Below are 17,991 nucleotides of genomic sequence, written 5' to 3' on the forward strand. Positions count from 1 at the left end.
TCCCAAACTCCCAATGCGACATTCTCTTAGACCCCTCCCCCTAACAACCGGTCTGTTCTCTGTGCCTGTGTCTGTTTCTGTTTCACAGATAAGTTCATTTGTGTCATATTTTAGATTCCCACATACAAATGATATTATATGGTATTTGTCTTTCTCTTTCTGACTTAGTCTGATAATCTCTAGGTCCATCTATGTTGCTGCAAATGGCATTATTTCATTTTTTTATAGCTGTGTTCCATTGTATATATGTACCACATCTTTATCCGTTCACCTGTCATGGACATTTAAGTGGTTCCCATGTCTTGGCCATTGTGAATAGTGCTTGAACATTGGGTTGCATGTATCTTTTTTTCTTTTGGATAAATGACACGATTTTACTATATAATACAGGAAACTATATTCAACATCTGTGATAAACCATAATGGAAAAAAATAAGAAAAAGAATATATATATATATGTATATACATATATATATGTATATTTGAAAAAGAATGTGTGTGTGCATATATAAATATATATATATACACACACACACATATGTATATATACACACACATATATATACCCGCCTGCCAATGCAAGAGATGTAAGAAACATGGGTTCAGTCCCTAGGTCACAAACATCCTCTGGAGGAGGGCATGGCAATCCACGCTAGTATTCTTGCCTGGAGAGTCTTATGGGCGGAGGAGCCTGGCAGGCTATGGTCCATAGGGTCACAAAGAGTTGGACACTACTGAAGTGACTTAGCACACACACACACATATAATAAACCGAGTCACTTTGCTGTATAGCAGAAATTAACACAACATTGTAAGTGAACTATACTTCAATAAAAAAAAAAATCAAGGAGGGAGATTAATCTTTACAAGGAAGCAAGACCCATCTTGGTCATTGTAATGCTTTAAAAATGTATCCATAAATATACCTTCTCTTAAAAGGTAGAGCTTAATCCCCCAACCCTTCAGGATGAGTTGGACTTGGTGACTCATTTCTTACAAATAAAATAAAACAGAAGTCACTTTCAAGAGAGGTCAAAAAAAGGCATTTTGCCTTCCTTCTTGCTCTTTTTCTTTAGGATCACTTGCTCTAGGAGATCCAACCACTTTGCTGTGAAAACACTCAAGTTACCCTCTAGAGAAGTCCACACGGTGAGCAACCAAGGCTGAGGCCTTCAGCCAATAGCCTTGTGAATAGGCTGTCTTGGAATGACTCTCCAGCCCCAATCAAGCCTTCAGAATGCTGGCAACCCCGGTCAGTCAACAGCTTTACTGCAACTTCACAAGACTCTGAATTAGAATCACCAAGCTAAGCCATTCCCAAACTCCTGATCCACAGAAACAGTTTAATAATCTATGCTTGTTTAGGGCTTCCCTGATAGCTCAGTTGGTAAAGAATCTGCCTGCAGCACAGGAGACCTGGGTTCAATCCCTGGGTTGGGAGGAGCCCCTGGAGAAGGGAAAGGCTACCCACTCCAGTATTCTGGCCTAGGGAATTCCATGGACTATATAGTCCATGGGGTTGCAAAGAGTTGGACATGACTGAGCCACTTTCACTTTTCTTTCCTGTTTTAAGCTGCTAAATTTGGGATAATTTAATATACATCAACAGGTAGCTAATAAAGTCAACAATAAGAGCCTCCTGGCCTGAAACCACTAGGATTTCCCCCTTCCTATAGCTTAGAAACTTAAAACATAAAGCAACCTCAAGCACTCCTAATCTAGTTCTCCAGAGTGGGGAAGGATTGATGGTAGAAAGTACACAAATACCCCTGTTTCCAAATTCTGCACATGAAGTGAAACATCTCTGCCCGGCCACACGGCCCTTCCTTCTCAATGCATTTGTTCATCCACCCATCCAAGAAATATCAGTTAAACACCTACTCCATCTAGGCACTGGCAAAACAGCACTGAGAAAGGCAAACCTATTCTCTGGAGCTTGCATCTTAATGGGGGAAAGTAGTGATAATACGAGCAAGCGCATAATAATTTCAGACAGCATGAGATGTTGTGGAGAAAATAAAGTGATAGGGAGATTAAGTGGATGGGGGAATACAATGAGCGGTAGGGAGGAAGCAATAGGCCTGCCCCAATTATTATGGGGGCCAAAGTGAGAACACATAGAGGCTCCAGACACGTATCTAAGTATTGAAAAAGTATAATCCAGATAATAGACTCTCCATGAAAATATGTTCTATTCTCCCACAAGGACAAACACACCCTCATAAAGAATACCAGGTTTGGGGACTTCCCTGGTGGTCTAGTGGATAAGACTCTACACTCCCAATGCTGGGGGATGGGGTTTGATCCCTGGTTGGGGAACTAAAGATGTGTGTGCTGCAACTGAGACCCAGGGCAGCCAAATAAATAAATATTTTTTTAAAAAAGAAAAGGATACCAGGTTGAACTTAAAATCTGCAGCTTCTCAGAGTTTCCCACCAGAACCTGGCAGTCCAGAGGCCAACTTGATCGTTAGCCCCTCTCCTGACCTGCATTTCCCATGCTCCCTTACCCAACTCTTTCCCACACATCAAGGGACTTCACCTGGGTACATGGCACCGCAGCACAGTGTCCCAGCTCTGGCCTCAGCCCCTCCCAAACACGTGCATAAGTAGTTCTTACGTCCACCCTCTGGAGGCAGAGGTGCACCTGGCCCTGGGAGCAGTCCCAGGGCCCTTGAACTGGGATTCCAAGGTCCCAGGAGCTGACGTGCGGTCCAGAAAGGGGCCTCCAGGTGGGCACCTCTCTCTGGAACCTTAGACTCATCACTCTTGAAAGGCAAGGCCAGAGGAGGGCCAGAGCTGGTCTGTTACAGATCAGTTTCCCATTGCTGCTGAAATTACTGCACACTTAGTGGTTTAAAACGACAGAGGACTTGCCTGGCAGTCCCGGGGTTAAGGTCTCACCTTCCAGTACAGGGCATGGGGGTTTGATCCCTGGTCAGAAAGCTAAGATCCCACACACCTCTCAGTCAAAATACCAAAACATTAAAAACAAAACCCAAAACCCTTGGAAGCAATATAGTAAGAAATTCAGAAAAGATTTTACAAAAAATAAATAAAATAAAGAACATAAAACTTAAAAAAAAAAAAAAGAAAGAAAGATGCAAATCCATTATCTCCTAATTCTGTAAGTCAGAAGAACTGCAGGACTTCACAGGACTGAGATCAAGGTGCCAGAGGCTCTGCTCCTTTCTGGAAACCCTAGGGGCTAACCCATTTCCTTGCTCATTCCAGTTCTTGAGCAAGTGTTTGAACACTTCAAATCCTTCCTCCTTTTTCATTCATCTCATTCTCTAGCCCACACTGTTTCTGTACTTACTTCTACATTTAAGGACTAATACGATTAAACTGAGCCCACCCAGAAAACACAGGCTAACCTTCCAACACCAAGGTCAGCCGATTAGCTGCTTAATTCCATCTGCAACCTTAATTCCCTTTTGCCATGTAGCAAGATACGGTCACAGATTCTGGGGATCAAAACATGGGCCTCCCACAGGCAGCGAACCTGAGGGAATCTTCTCTGACAGAGTGTTCGAGAAGTGAGATCTGAATGTTGTGAAGGTGCCAACCATGAGAAAATCTAGGGCCGAGCTGTTCAATATGGGGGCCATGGTAGTTATTTAAATTGGAATTAATTAAAATTAAATAAACTAAAAAATGTATTCCTCAGTCACACTGGCCACATTTCAAGTATGCAGTACTCATATTTGGCTGTGGCTACTGTGTTGGGTGGCGTAGGGTAATAGAACATTGCCATCATCCTGTGTGTGCATGTGTGTGTGCTAAGTCACTTCAATCACGTCTGACTCTTTGTGACCCTATGAACTGTCCGCCAGGATCCTCTGTCCAAGGGATTCTCCAGGCAAGAATACTGGAGGGGGTTGCCATTTCTTACCATTAGCGCCACCTGGAAGAAATCTGCCTTCATCCCAGAAAGTTCTATTGACTAGAGATGGTCCAGAGGAGTTCCAGGCAGAGGGAAAGTCATGTGCAAAGGTCTTGGGAAGGACACAGCTCCATCGAGCCACAGATAGATGTAACACACACTAGGAGCAGAAGCCTGACATCTCTGTATTCCTGACACCACAGAATCATAGATGGATCATAGATAATTAGCACTGGAAAATGGCTTTGAAAACCCTGGGCCAGCTCACCCCCCAAATACAGGTCCCGCCTCAAGATGACTTGGATGCATCGCAAGTTTCCCTAACTCGAGGTTGATTGTCTCTTCCCTGACACCTCATTGCCTTCTCTACCAGGAAGACCACCTCTCTGCTAGTCCATCTCCTCCTTTCCTTCAAGAGCCAATCCGCGGAACGCCCTTTCAGAAAATCTCCCCAGCTTTCATGTGAAGGAGCAGAGAGGCACCAGGGACACAGTCTGGCCAGCATCCTGTGTTTTTTTTTTTTTCTCTGTTAAATGTCTATATATATTGTCCCCATAACATCCCTTGCACGGGGACTGTGACTTCTCTGTATTTGATTTCCCCACAGCTGACAACAAAGGTGATTGAAAAGCTTTTGAGGAAGGAAGGAAGGGAGAAAGGACAGACAGGAGGGAGGGAAGGAGGGGAGGTATGATGGAGAAAAGAAAGATATAGGACTCCACTGCTAGGATAGAGTCCTAACAGTGATTTCAGGCTGATTGATGATGTGTAAGATGTCTCTATTTAATCTGTGGGGCTGCTAAGATAAAAGCAGGTTAGAACATGATCTAAGTGACCGGGGCTGAGCTGGGACAATTACCTTTCTAGCACCTTCACACCTGCCTTTAAAGAGCACTTCCTTCCTCTTCAATTTGTCTTGGGCAACTCCCTTAGCATATGTGTCTATTTCTTCTTCCCTCTGGGTTTATACTTTCTAGACTCCTTGAAGGGAAGTTTTACAATGAAAAGAGACTAGAAACAGAAAACCAATGATCATTGTTGTTAGGGATTTGTTTAAGAGATTCTAAAATTTAAAAGAATCCAAATTGTAGGCAATCCCTTGATCTCCCTCTTGCCTGCTGGCTGAATTTGCCAACCAAAATGAACACAAAGAGAAGAAATACTAGGTTCCTCTACTCAGTATTTTGGGGGCTTCCCAGGTGGCGCTAGTGGTAAAGAACACACCTGTCAATGCAGGAGACAGAGGAGATATGCTTTTGATTCCTGGGTTGGGAAGATCCCCTGGAGAAAGAAACAGCAACCCACTCCAATATTCTTGCCTGGAGAATCCCACGGACAGAGGAGCCTGGTGGGCTACAGTCCATAGGGTCGCAAAGAGTCGGACGCGACCAAAGCGACTTAGCATGCCCTACTCAGTTTAAATATTTCCTTCCCTAATTTATAATGCAAACTTCTGCCCAACACCGCCTAATGTATGTTTTAGCTGAGAAGCACAAGATATTTATGTGAAAATGGATGTGGAGTTCAATCCCCAGCAGACTGTTAAGCTTGTGGCCCAGGAAAGTGAGATATTCATGTAGTGAAGAACTGAGTTTTTACCACTGAACCTGGGCACGTGGTGTTTGGAGGGACAGGGGTGATAAGATTTCTAGACATCCTTCGCTGGTTTGATCGGTATCACAAGACTCAAAGGCCACAGTAGAAGGCATCCAGGGCTGAGACATGAAGCAAAAGCTTAGGGCAGGTAGGCCTCTTGTGAAGTAAGCCATTCAGGATCTTCCAAATAATTTTTGTGTGATTCTGTAAACTGTTCTGACTAAGGTGTTTGTTTTTTTCTTGGAAAGAGTATAAAATCTGAATGGTCACCTTTTTCCCCCCTTGGATATTAAGAAACAAGACAGGACATTATGTATCTAGCACCCTTCAGGACCTTGTTGTTATGGCAACGGGGACAGGCAAGCGCAAATTTCCTGACACTGAGGGCCTCAAAGTCAACATGAGGATGTGCTTTTGTGAAACCCAGGTGGTGAAGGAAAAAGCAAATAAATATCCTCCTTCCTGCTCCCCGACTGGGGGCCCCACAAAAGCCTCCATTAAACTAATTGCCGCAGGTCCGGCTGGGGAGCTGACCAAACTCCCAGCAGGGTTAGGTTTCTCAGCTCATCCCCTGGCCAGGATCTCAGATGTCTTCCCTCTTTCTCAGCAAAGCTGAGTCACAGGGCCCCATGGAAAGGGCACAAAGCAATGGCCAGGGTCTAGAAAAGACCTGGACACCCTGCCCACTGGGGACTCGCCAGTCAGTGCTTTCTCGCTGAGGCTCCCATTTGTGAAGTGGGGGTGCCTAGAAACACTTTTCCAGCTCTAGCACTGTGCCTAGAGGCAGATCATAACCAAAGAGAAGCTCTGCATGCGTGCCAAGTTGCTTCAGTCGTGTCTGATGCTTTACCACGCTATGGACTCTAGCCCGCCAGGCTAGTCCAAGGGATTCTCCAGGCAAGAATACTGGAGTGGGTTGCCGTGCCCTCCTCCAGGGGATCTTCCTGACCCAGGGATCGAACCCGCGTCTCTTACATCTCCTGCATTGGCAGGAGGGTTTCTTTTGTTTGTTTGTTTTTGTTTTTTACCACTAGCGCCACCTGGGAAGCCTAGAGAAGTTGTAGGAGATGTAATAGTCTCCTGCTGCTGCTGCTGCTAAGTTGCTTCAGTCGTGTCCGACTCTGTGCAACCCCATAGATGGCAGCCCACTAGGCTCCTCGGTCCCTGGGATTCTCCAGGCAAGAACACTGGAGTGGGTCGCCATTTCCTTCTCCAATGCATGTAAGGGAAAAGTGAAAGTGAAGTCACTCAGTTGTGTCCGACTCTTCGCCACCCCGTGGACTGCAGCCCACCAGGCTCCTCCGTCCATGGGATTTTCCAGGCAAGAGTACTGGAGTGGGGTGTGGATGTAACTGGCCGCCCGTCCTGTGGAAGCCACTTACATGAACTTCTCTAATCCTCACAGCCCGGGACAGTCTCCCCGCTCTGTAAATGAGGAAACAAGGTTCAGGAGCTGTAATCGGCCCAGCCAAGGTCGCTACAGGTTAGGCAGCCATGCAGCTGGCCTCAGTTCACAGCGAGGTCTGAGGCCAAAGTCCTTTCTTTACACACCCCCCTCTGCCTCCCTCCCCACCACCTTTTATTTCTTTACCACCTGCCCTTACTGGTGACCGAGGCTCGCGAATCTGCTGGAAGGACCCATGACCCCTCCCTGCCGCCCTGCGGCCCCCAGAGTCCTGCCACGTGTCCGCCTGTCACAGCCTTTTGTCCCTGGCACTCTTGTTCTCTGGGCTGCTCTCTCTCTGTCCTTGACGGTGAGCTCGGGTTGAGCCCCGCACCGCGCTGAACTCCCGTGACACTCATCACAACTTTATGAGATAGGTGCGTTGTCAGCCCCGCTTCACAGAGGCCAGAACAGACCTAGAGTGGGTAGGTAGCTGGCAGAAGCCACGCTGCCCTGGGAAAGGTAGCATTACCCAGACAGGGTATGAAGAAGGACACGCTCCAGGAGCTGAGGATTTGGTGTCAACTCCGCTGCTCTGCGGTTCCTTTTTGAATGCCCAGGCGGCAGGGCAGAGGATGCTGTCTGCTCTCAGGTCTTTTGCTGCTCCATGAAGATTCACTGGAAACTAGGTTTTTAAGCTGACTTTGGCTGAATGTTCCCATTACTCACAAAGATGATCTGAAGCCTGGGATGTGAGATAAGGAGGTGCCCCTTGGATCAGCTGTATTTCCATACAGCCCAGAATCCTGCTTGAAACCGTCCGATGGCTTCTCATCAACCAGAATACAATCCAGTCTCCAGCCCCATACAACCTGGCCCTTGCCTACTTCTCTTACTCTTGATCTTCACATGACTGTAAGTCTAGCCTCTGTTTGTCACCTCTTTGAAGAGCCCTTTTAGTTTGTTTATTCCTTTTTTCTGGCTACCCTGCTCTCCCCAACCAAGGAGCACACGGTAAATATTTATTTGAACTTACTACCATTTGTTGGTTTGGTTCCTTATTGATTTTGTTGCTGTTGTTGTTTGGCAGCTAAGTTGTGTCCAACTCTTTGAGACCCCATGGACTGCAGCGTGCTAGGCTCCTCTGTCCCCCACTATCTCCCAGAATTTGCTCAGATTCATGCCCATTGAGTCAGTGATGCTATCTAATCCTCTTATCCTCTGGTGCCCCCTTCTCCTTTTGCTCTCAATCTTTCCCAGCATGAGGGTCTTTTCCAATGAGTCCATTCTTCATATTAAGTGGCCAAAGTGTTGGAGCTTCAGCTTCAGCATCAGGCCTTCCAATGAATATTCAGGGTTGATTTCCTTTAGGATTAACTCGTTTGATCTCCCTGCTGACCAAGGGACTCTCAAGAACCTTCTCCAGCCCCGCAATTTTAAAACATCAGTTCTTCAGTGCTCAGCCTTCTTTATGGTCCAACTCTCACATCCGTACATGACTCCTGGAAAAACCGTAGCTTTGACTACATGCACCTTTGTCAGCAAAGTGATGGCTCAGCTTTTTAACACGTTGTCTAGGTTTGTCATTGATTAAGTCTAAGCTTATTAATTAAATCAAACCTTATTGATTAAGTCAAAGCATCAGCAAAAGTAGAACCCTGCTTTTGGGGGACAGAGGTCCATGGATCTGTTAAATAAAGCAGGATGTCTTAGGGATGTCTGTGTAGGGAACAGCTTTTGAAGCAAGAGATAGCACCTCCCTCTGGCACTCAACTTAGATTTACTGAAAAGATAGTGGAACGCTCTGGAGCAAATGAGTGTGTTGTTATTGTTCAGTTGCTCAGTCGTGTCTGACTCTTTGCAACCTCATGGTCTGCAGCATGCCAGGCTTCCCTGTCCTTCACCATCTCCCAGAGCTTGCTCAAACTCATACCCATTGAGTCGGTGATGTCATCCAACCATCTCATCCTCTGTTGTCCCCTTCTCCTCCCGCCTTCAATCTTTCCCAGCATCAGGGACTTTTCCAGTGAGTTGGCTCTTCATATTAAGTGGCCAAAGTATTGGAGCTTCAGCTTCAGCATCAGTCCTTCCAATGAATATTCAGGATTGATTTCCTTTAGGATGGACTGGTTTGATGTCCTGGCAGTCCAAGGGACTCTCAAGAGTCTTCTCCAACACCACGTTCAAAAACATCAGTGCTTTGGCACTCAGCTTTCTTCATGGTCCAACTCTCACACATACGTGACTACTAGAAAAGCCATAACTTTGACTCTTTGGACCTTTGTCGACAAAGAGATGTCTCTGCTTTTTAATATGCTATTTTGGTTTGTCATAGCTTTTCTTCTAAGGAGCAAGCATCTTTTAACTTCATGGCCGCAGTCACCATCTGCAGTGATTTTGGAGGCCAAGAAAATAAAGTCTGTCACTGTTTCTGTTGTTTCCCCATCTATTTTCCATAAAGTGATGGGACTGGATGCCACGATCTTAGTTTTTCGAATGTTGAGTTTTAAGCCAACTTTTTAACTCCCCTCTTTCACTTTCATCAAGAGGCTCTTTAGTTCTTCGCTTTCTGCCATAAGGGTGCTGCCATCTGCATATTTGAGGTTATTGACATTTCTCCCGTCAATCTTGATTACAGCTTGTGCTTTATCCAGCTCAGCATTTTGCATGATGTACTCTGCATATAAGTTAAAAACGCAGGGTGACAATATACAGCCTTGATGTACTCCTTTCCCAATTTGGAACCAGTCTGTTGTTTCATGTCCAGTTCTAACTGTTGCTTCTTGACCTGCATACAGGTTTCTCAGGAGGCAAATGAGTTTACTGCCCATTATAAAGGGTTTGGATTCCCAAATACATGCAGGGTTCTTCTCATGAAATGCAACCTGTTGTCCGTGCATGTGCCCCCTGGCCCTCTTCACATCACCCTGTGGGAACTGGGGCTTAGGAAACACACAAGAAAAGGCTGATACTCAGCTGCTGCTATTGCTGTGAGTAATCGAGTCTTTTGCCTCTGACCCAAGAGTCTCCCATCTTCTGCCAACATTTGTGGAACTGGGGCGGGATAAATAATTAGCCTGCAAGACCTGTAAAGGCTCGATACTTTCAGAGTTCTTGACACACACAGTCAAGTTTTTGCTTCAGATGATATAGCTTTAATTCATTCATGCTCCCAGCCTCCAGAGGCAGCACAGAGTTACCCAGAAGTCTCTGCTATTTCTAGGGTGTGAATTTGCCAGAGAGGTTATTTAGATGCTGTCATAACATGGTAAGGGAATCCCATTAGCATTGTTATTGTTCCATTGATAAGTTGTGTCTGACTCTTTGGTACCCCATGGACTGCAGCACACCAGGCTTCCCTTTCCTTCACTATCTCCCAGAGTTTGCTCAAGTTCATGTCCATTGAATCAGTGATGCTCAATCACCGATGAGATCTAACCATCTCATCCTCTGCCCCCCTTCTTCTCCCATTAGCATTGCAGTACACTATAAGCTCTGTAGGTTCAAGTGTGAAAGTTGCTCAGTCGTGTCCAACTCTTTGCGACCCTGTGGATATATATAGTCCATGGAATTCTCCAGGCAAGAATACTGGAGTGGGTAGCCATTCCCTGCTCCAGGGGGTCTTCCCAGCCCAGGGATCGAACCCAGGTCTCCCACATTGCAGGTGGATTCTTTACCAGCTGAGCCGCAGGGGAAGTCCAGGAGTACTGGAGTGGGTAGCCTATCCCTTCTCCAGCAGATCTTCCCAACCCAGGAATCAAACCGGGGTCTTCTGCATTGCAGGTGGGTTCTGTAGTACAAAGACGTTTCCAATTTTGCATCATCTTCAGAGAAAAAGAAGAGTGAGGCTTATTGATCACCTTGCACTGTCTTTTTGTGCATTTGTGTCGGCTAGCGTCACTGCCTCATCCAGAAACTGGGCAGCACCACGAGGCTCCTGCTTCATAACCCTGATGGAGCAACCTGGGCGGGGGCTGGGGGGGCGAACTTCCAGTCCTGCATCACATGATTGTATATTGTTATACCTTTTTGCTGCTGCTAAGTCGCTTCAGTCGTGTCCGACTCTGTGCGACCCTATAGACGGCAGCCCACCAGGCAGCCCACGAGGCTCCGCCGTCCCTGGGATTCTCCAGGCAAGAACATTGGAGTGGGTTGCCATTTCCTCCTCCAATGCATGAAAGTGAAAAGTGAAAGTGAAGTCGCTCAGTCATGTCCGACTCCTAGCAACCTCATGGACTGCAGCCTACCAGGCTCCTCCGTCCATGGGATTTTCCAGGCAAGAGTACTGGAGTGGGGTGCCATTGCCTTCTCCCTTAGCTAAATAACTTTACAATAAAAAAGATTTTAAATACTGAAAAATAAAATGCAATTCACAATAATGACAAAAATAAGTTCCACCATCAAATAAAGAGAAAGAAAATTTTAGAGTCTGGTAAGCACTTTGGTTGTTCATCCCTCTCCTTTCAATGTCTTGTAAAGACTTTACTTTTTTGCTTTTGTGTGTGTGTGGTCAGTGTGGGGGTTGTTGTTCGATCGCTAAGTTGTGTCAGACTTTGTGACCCCATGGACTGTAGCACATCAGGCTTCCCTTTCCTACATTATCTTCCAGAGTTTGCTCAAACTCACGTCCACTGAGTCAGTGATGCCATCCAACCATCTCGTCCTCTGCCGCTCCCTTCTCCTTTTGCCTTCAATTCTTCCCAGCATCAGGGTCTTTTCCAATGAGTTTGCTCTTCACGGCAGGTGGCCAAAGTATTGGGTATAGGGGAAAGGCTGTCAGTAACTGGACTGAGAGAAAACCAAAGAAGTTCTTTGAAAATTCATTCACTCGTTTAAAATATATATTGATTTCCTATCTGTACTAAGCAAAATGGGGGTTACAAAAATATATATGCTCTCATACAAATGAACTTAATTACAAAACAGAAATAGACTTACATACTTAGAAAAAGAACTTATGGTTTCGGTGGGGGAAGGGATAGTTAAGGACTTTAGGATGGACGTGTACACGCTGCTATATTTTAAATGGATAACCAACAAGGACCTATTGTATAGCACATGGAACTCTGCCATCAGTGTTAAGTGGCAGCCTGGATGGGAGGGAGGTTTGGGCAACAATGGATACATGGATATGTATGGCTGAGTCCCTTCGGTGTTCACCTGAAAATACCACAGCATTGTTGATCAGCGATGTGTTAGTCCCTCAGTCATGTCTGACTCTTTGCAACTCCATGGGCTGTAGCCTGCCAGGCTCCTTTGTCCATGGGATTCTCCAGGCAAGAAAACTAGAGTGAACTGCCATTCCTTCTCCAGGGGATCTTCCCTACTCGGGTCTCCCGCATTGCAGGAGGATTTTTAACTGTCTGAGTCACCAGGAACGCTTCTATACCCCTGTACGAAATAAAAAGCTTGAAGTTTGAAAAAAAAAAAAAAGTGTAATTTCTCATTCTCCACCCTTAAGGAGTTGACCATCATGAGGGAGGTGCTATGCTAAGTCATTTCAGTCGTGTCCGACTCTGTGCAACCCCATAGACGGCAGCCCACCAGGCTCCCCCGTCCCTGGGATTCTCCAGGCAAGAACACTGGGACACAAATAGTTTGGATAATTTGAATAACCCCAGAGGTGAGTTCTGCCCTAGAAGAGTGGGGAATTTCATGTAGGGAGCACACTTCATACCAGGAGGCACCATTTAACCTGGACCCAAGGCTGGCTGTGGACAGACCCTTGCATGTTGAAGGGGCACAGAGGCATGGGCGCTGGGCAAACGAGTCTGTGCTGGGAGGAGGGAAGATACTTTTGGATACATAGGTGGAGTCAGGTTGGGTTGAATACCTAAGAAACTGGGACTGTGTTGATTGCTACTGTATGTTTATGTGTGGGACCAAGCGTTAACAAAGTCAGGTTCAGCTGCTCACTGCTTGAAAGCCAGTATCTGAGAGACAAGTGTTGGTAGGAAGGGAAAGGTTGCTCTATTCAGAAAGTCAGCAACTGAGGGAGAAGGTGGATTCATGTTCACAGGCCAACTCCCCATTGCTGATCAGGGAGCAAGAGCTTTTTTTTTTTTTTTTAATATTTATTTATTTGTAAGTCAGGTCTTGGTTGCGGCATGCGGGCTTCTCTGTAGTTGTGGTGCATGGCTTTACTTGCCCTGGGGCATGTGGGATCTTAGTTCCCCAGGCAGGAATTGAACCCAGGTCCCCTGCACTGGAAAGCCAATTCTTAACTGCTGGACTACCAAGGAAGTCCCAGAATAAGAGCTTTAAAGGTGAGAGTCAGGGGTGTATAATTGGAGGGAGGTGGCTATGTGCAGAACAACACAGTGAGCTCTGACGGTCATCTTGAGATTGGTCATGCGGTGGTCAGAGCACATCATCTTGTTTTAAGTATAGCTGATCTTCAGTTCCAGGGTTGGTTATTTCCCACATCCTCGAAGCCAGTTCTCAGAGTAGCATAAGATGGAGCAGCTTATGTGATGGCTACAGTCTGGCCATCATGTAGGTAACTTTAACTTCTTCCACTTGGTGGGGGTTGCTGCTGCTGCTGCTAAGTCACTTCAGTCGTGTCCAACTCTGTGTGACCCCATAGACGGCAGCCCACCAGGCTCCCCCATCCCTGGGATTATCCAGGCAAGAACACTGGAGTGGGTTGCCATTTCCTTCTCCAATGCATGAAAGTGAAAAGTGAAAGTGAAGTCGCTCAGTCGTGTCCGAGTCTTCACAACCCCATGGACTGCAGCCCACCAGGCTCCTCCGTCCATGGGATTTTCCAGGCAAGAGTACTGGAGTGGGGTGCCATCGCCTTCTTCTGCTTGGTGGGGGTTGCAGTATCTGCAAAACAGCTGAAAGGACATAGTTCAGAATGCTACCTATAGCCCTTGAGGAGGAACTAAAAGTCCTTGACTTTAATGACTAAACTTTTAATACGTTGGTTGCTTGAATATTTTTCTTTGGTTCTGTATTTTCTCATTCTTCAGATTAAGCTTATTCTTCGACTAAAATGTTTCTTTCTTTCTACGATTTTTTTTTTACTGCAACCATTTTTAAGGTCTTTATTGAATTTATTACAATATCGCCTCTGTTTTATGTTTTGGTTATTTGACCACAAGACATGTGGGATCTTAGCTCCAGGTTGATGTGGAATCGAACCTGCATCCCCTGCTTTGGGAGACAAAGACTTAACCACTGGACCGCCAAGGAAGTCCCATCTGAAGTGTTTCTACAGACAAAGGGCAGGCTCCCCTGTGGCTCAGCCGTAAAGAATCTGCCTGCAATGCGGGAGACTTGGGTTCAATCCCTGCGTGGGGAAAATCCCCTGGAGGAAGAAATGGCAATACACTCCAGTATTCTTACCTGGAAAATCCCATGGACAGAGGACCCTGGTGGACTACAATCCATGGGGTCGAAGTCTCTAAGTTGACCGTGACTGAGAGCATGGCAGTGGATGTGGAGAGTCTGACCTGGAAAGGCCGCATAGAGTCCTACACCCTTCCCTGACTCATGGAGAGGGGTTGTGAAGCGCTCTATTTGTGGATGGAGGGATTAACACAAATCTTTATCTGATTCCTGTTTCACAGTACCAGTTCAACAATTACAGATTCAGGATTTAATTTTAATGAATTCTTACATCATACTGCTGGTGTGTAGGCGTCATTCTACTTTGCTAAACATTTTTGAGTTGTGCAAATCTCTGACGGTCGTGAAATTTTAAAATGGTAAAGCTGGAGAAATGTCTATGGTTATCGGGTGGAAAGTTCACAAAGCCTTATTTATTATCCAATGTTCTCTAACTTAAAGGATTGGGCAACGATTCTTGTCATCCTAGAAGGTAAAAGTGAGGCTAGTTTCTTGTTTCTTTTTTTAAACAAAAACAAATAGACAAACCTGTTTGTGGAACTTGCTCCAAGTAGGTGGAACATGTGAAGTCCTTGTCAGGAGAGACATTCCAGACAGAGTAAAATAGTCTGAGCTGAGCTCACACACCATGCTTCCCAAAGGAAACTCAAATCTGTACCTTGCTGCAGAGAGAGAGGGCTTATCAGTCACTCCATGAGTCAGCCCGGCTGCTCCACATACTAATTACCTAACATGAAGCAACAAATCGGGAGTAGGCCAGGGGTCACGGTGCTCACGCCTGAGTAATGCCTACCGAGGGGCAGCCATGTAGCTGAGTGCATTCTCCTCCCTCAGCCCCCTCCTATCTCAGTGTCCCTGTGTCATGAGGCTGACAAGGTGGTTTACCCAGGGCCCTACAGGGATCAAGGATGGGCAACCTCTGGGAGGTGGGCTGTGCCCTTTGAGCTTACAGGGCAGGCCAGAAGTCTCCTCTGTCCAGTCCTGCCTCTTCTTGGCACTCACACGAGAATTTCGTGACATCCCTCTGCACCTCCTAAATGGTAATTATAGACGTGAGTCTACACACAATTGCCTTGGCAAGATGCACGGCAACCCCCACGGATGGAGACACCTCTACTGAAAAGGTAGGGAGTCAGGGCGAGAACACAGTTGCACAACCCTCACCTCACCCATTTTTTCCACTAAGAATGATTTGTTACTTAGCGCCCAAAGCCATTAGTCCTAGCTCAGAATGAACCCAATCTAGTCCACCAGTCTTTCAAACATGAGTTCATTTGAATAGAACCATGCATGTATTTGTTGAAAATAGTTTATGCAAGAGTTGTGTTAGGGAATAAAGAGCTCAAATATTTATTTGTGGCCAAGGATATTATCTGGGTGGGTGGTAGGTGTGATGCTCTGAGAATTAGTTAACTAGCATTGCCATTTTCCCTCCCTGCACGTGTCTAAGCAGGAGAGCCCTAGACAAGTGAGTGGCTGGCTTGGGAAATGCCTCTCACTTGCTGCTCAGCACAGTTGTCACAACAGAGGTTTCATGGCCCTGATGAGTGCCTCAGCCCTTCCTCCAGGCACCCAACTCCAGTGACACTGTTTCCTGGATCCCTTGGAGAACTGTCAAATGATATCCCCCAAGCTAATGATTGAGTTGGTTTTTAAAGAAAATCAGCCAGATGACTCATCAGGTTTAGAGGAAACTGATCATTTGGTCAGTGAGTAGGGGAGGGTTTGATGAGCAGCTGAAATTTGATTTTTCTACTAAATACAGATATGGCCAAGTGGATACAATTTTTGGAGAAGGTGGTAGAGAGGAAGAAAACTGATTCTAATAAAGAAGTCTAGATCCCAAGAAAAGAAGCTTGTGCAAAGATGTGCAATGGCTTGAAAAACCCTGAATCTGCTAATAAGCATCCATGAGTGGGAGGCAAGAAGGGAAACTCAAACAGGTGAATTCAAGAATGATATGGGGCACAATCTTACAGGTCATATTATAGAGTTTCTGTTTCATCTACTGTGTGCTGGGGAGCCATCAGAACATTTAAGTGAATAACTAGATCTGATTTTCGTCTGGGCAAGAGCATTCTGACTGCTAAGTCCCACAGGGACTGCAGACAGAGGGGCAAGAATGGCCTCAGGAGACCAGAGAGAAGCTGTAGCAGCGCCCCAGGTAAAGGGTAGTCTGTGCTTTGGTCACAGCTGAGTGTAGAGAGAAGTGACCTGGAGATATATTCTGGAGAGGAAATCCACAGGACTAGCTATCAGGAGGGAGAGAAAAGGAAGAACAAAAATCATTGTTTTGCTTGAGCACCAGCTGGGGTTATATATTTATTGAGATGGTAAAGACTGGGAAAGTAGGAGTCTGTATGCTCAAGGTAGAAGGAGAAAAAAAAAAAACTTGGAATACTTAAAGGAAGTTTACAAGAAGCTACACCTGGGGCAAGCCTAGAGAACAATTGAAGAACACAAGTGCTCATGGTTGACCAGACAGGGTATTCCCCAGCCTAAAACCCTCTAGCCTAAACCGTCTGTTTCCACCTGACTGTGCTTCTGAGTCACATGTGCGCCCTCCAGATGCAGGTGGCCTCCTAACTTATCTCAGGGGCTGGAGCCCCACACCCCACCCCAGGACACAGAATTGACCCTCAGCAGACTGGTCACATCTGGGTGTTTATTGGGCACTGTTTATACCTTCACATTTTTCTGTTTGCAAAGTAACGTATGCAGATTGTAAAAATTCACGTAATATAGAAAGCTTTTTTTTTTTTCCCCCCAGAAAGGTGTTTTAAAGAGGAAAAAAAATCTTAGAGACTCCCTCCCAGTTCCCCAGCCCACCCCCACCCACCTCTATACCTATATTTATTCTTACTAGAGCAGTCTAGAGATTCCTTGGTGGCTCAGATGGTAAAGAATTTACCTGCAATGAGGGAGACCTGGGGTCAATCCCCAGGTTGGGAAGATCCCCTGGAGGAGGGCATGGCAACCCACTCCAGTATTCTTGTCTGGAGAATCCCAGGGACAGAGGAGCTTGGCGGGCTACAGTCCATGGGGTCGCAAAGAGTCAGACATGACTGAGTGACTAAGCATAGCACACAGGGATGTCTAACTGGCCAGATCTGGGATCTGAAAGTGGTACATCCTTCCCTAATAGTGCCTGGCCTTGCCAGCAGGGAGCTGGGCATGGGGAAACACAAGTCATGCTGGGGGAAATCTGAGATGCTGAAATTCCAAGAAGGTGCAGGAACTGCAGCGTCAGGAGGGGAAGGCTGTAAGCCTGTGCTATCTGATTAGCCAACCCCCTCCACTCCCAAAAGGGTTCAGGGGGGTGAATCAGGAAGCCTGCAAATATTCTAACTACTTACTTTTCAAAATCAACATTTCAATTATTTTAAAATAGACAATACATGTCCATGTAAAAAATAAAGCAAATTTCCAACATTTCAGAGTCAACAGGAAAAAGGAATTCTCCCTCCCAGCCCTGTTCTGAAGTCTCTCAGGGCAATCCCCGTGACCAGACATCCTGTTTCTCTCCAGGAACCGAGTTGTGTGGAGGGAGCTGGCCCCTCCTTTCCACACTAATGAAGCATGTGGCTCCTCTGCCCTACCTACCCTCCTCACCTGCCGTTAAGTCAAAGGCCTTCCATCTGTCCACTGCACAGTGTGTGACCATCAGCGGGTACCTAGCTGCTTACTGGCTCTGCCCACAGTGGTGTCGACTAAGAACCTGGGCAGAATGGCTATTGGAACTGTCGGGTTGCTGAGTGTGAGGGCCAGGGGGT

At 46.2% G+C, this 17,991-nt stretch overlaps 1 long non-coding RNA gene across 1 annotated transcript; it reads right to left on the reverse strand.

Moving 5' to 3' along the window:
* Nucleotides 1-12,959: 12,959 nt before the first annotated feature.
* LOC129631302 (uncharacterized) lies at nt 12,960-17,273 on the reverse strand. The gene is made up of 3 exons (XR_008703980.1): nt 17,130-17,273; nt 14,747-14,880; nt 12,960-13,704 (listed from the first exon to the last, which is right to left on the reverse strand). It is a non-coding gene; the product is annotated as an uncharacterized LOC129631302 (long non-coding RNA).
* Between the last annotated feature and the right edge of the window lie 718 nt (nt 17,274-17,991).

This window comes from Bubalus kerabau, chromosome 17 (genome assembly GCF_029407905.1).
Source record: "Bubalus kerabau isolate K-KA32 ecotype Philippines breed swamp buffalo chromosome 17, PCC_UOA_SB_1v2, whole genome shotgun sequence".
NCBI lineage: Eukaryota > Metazoa > Chordata > Mammalia > Artiodactyla > Bovidae > Bubalus > Bubalus kerabau.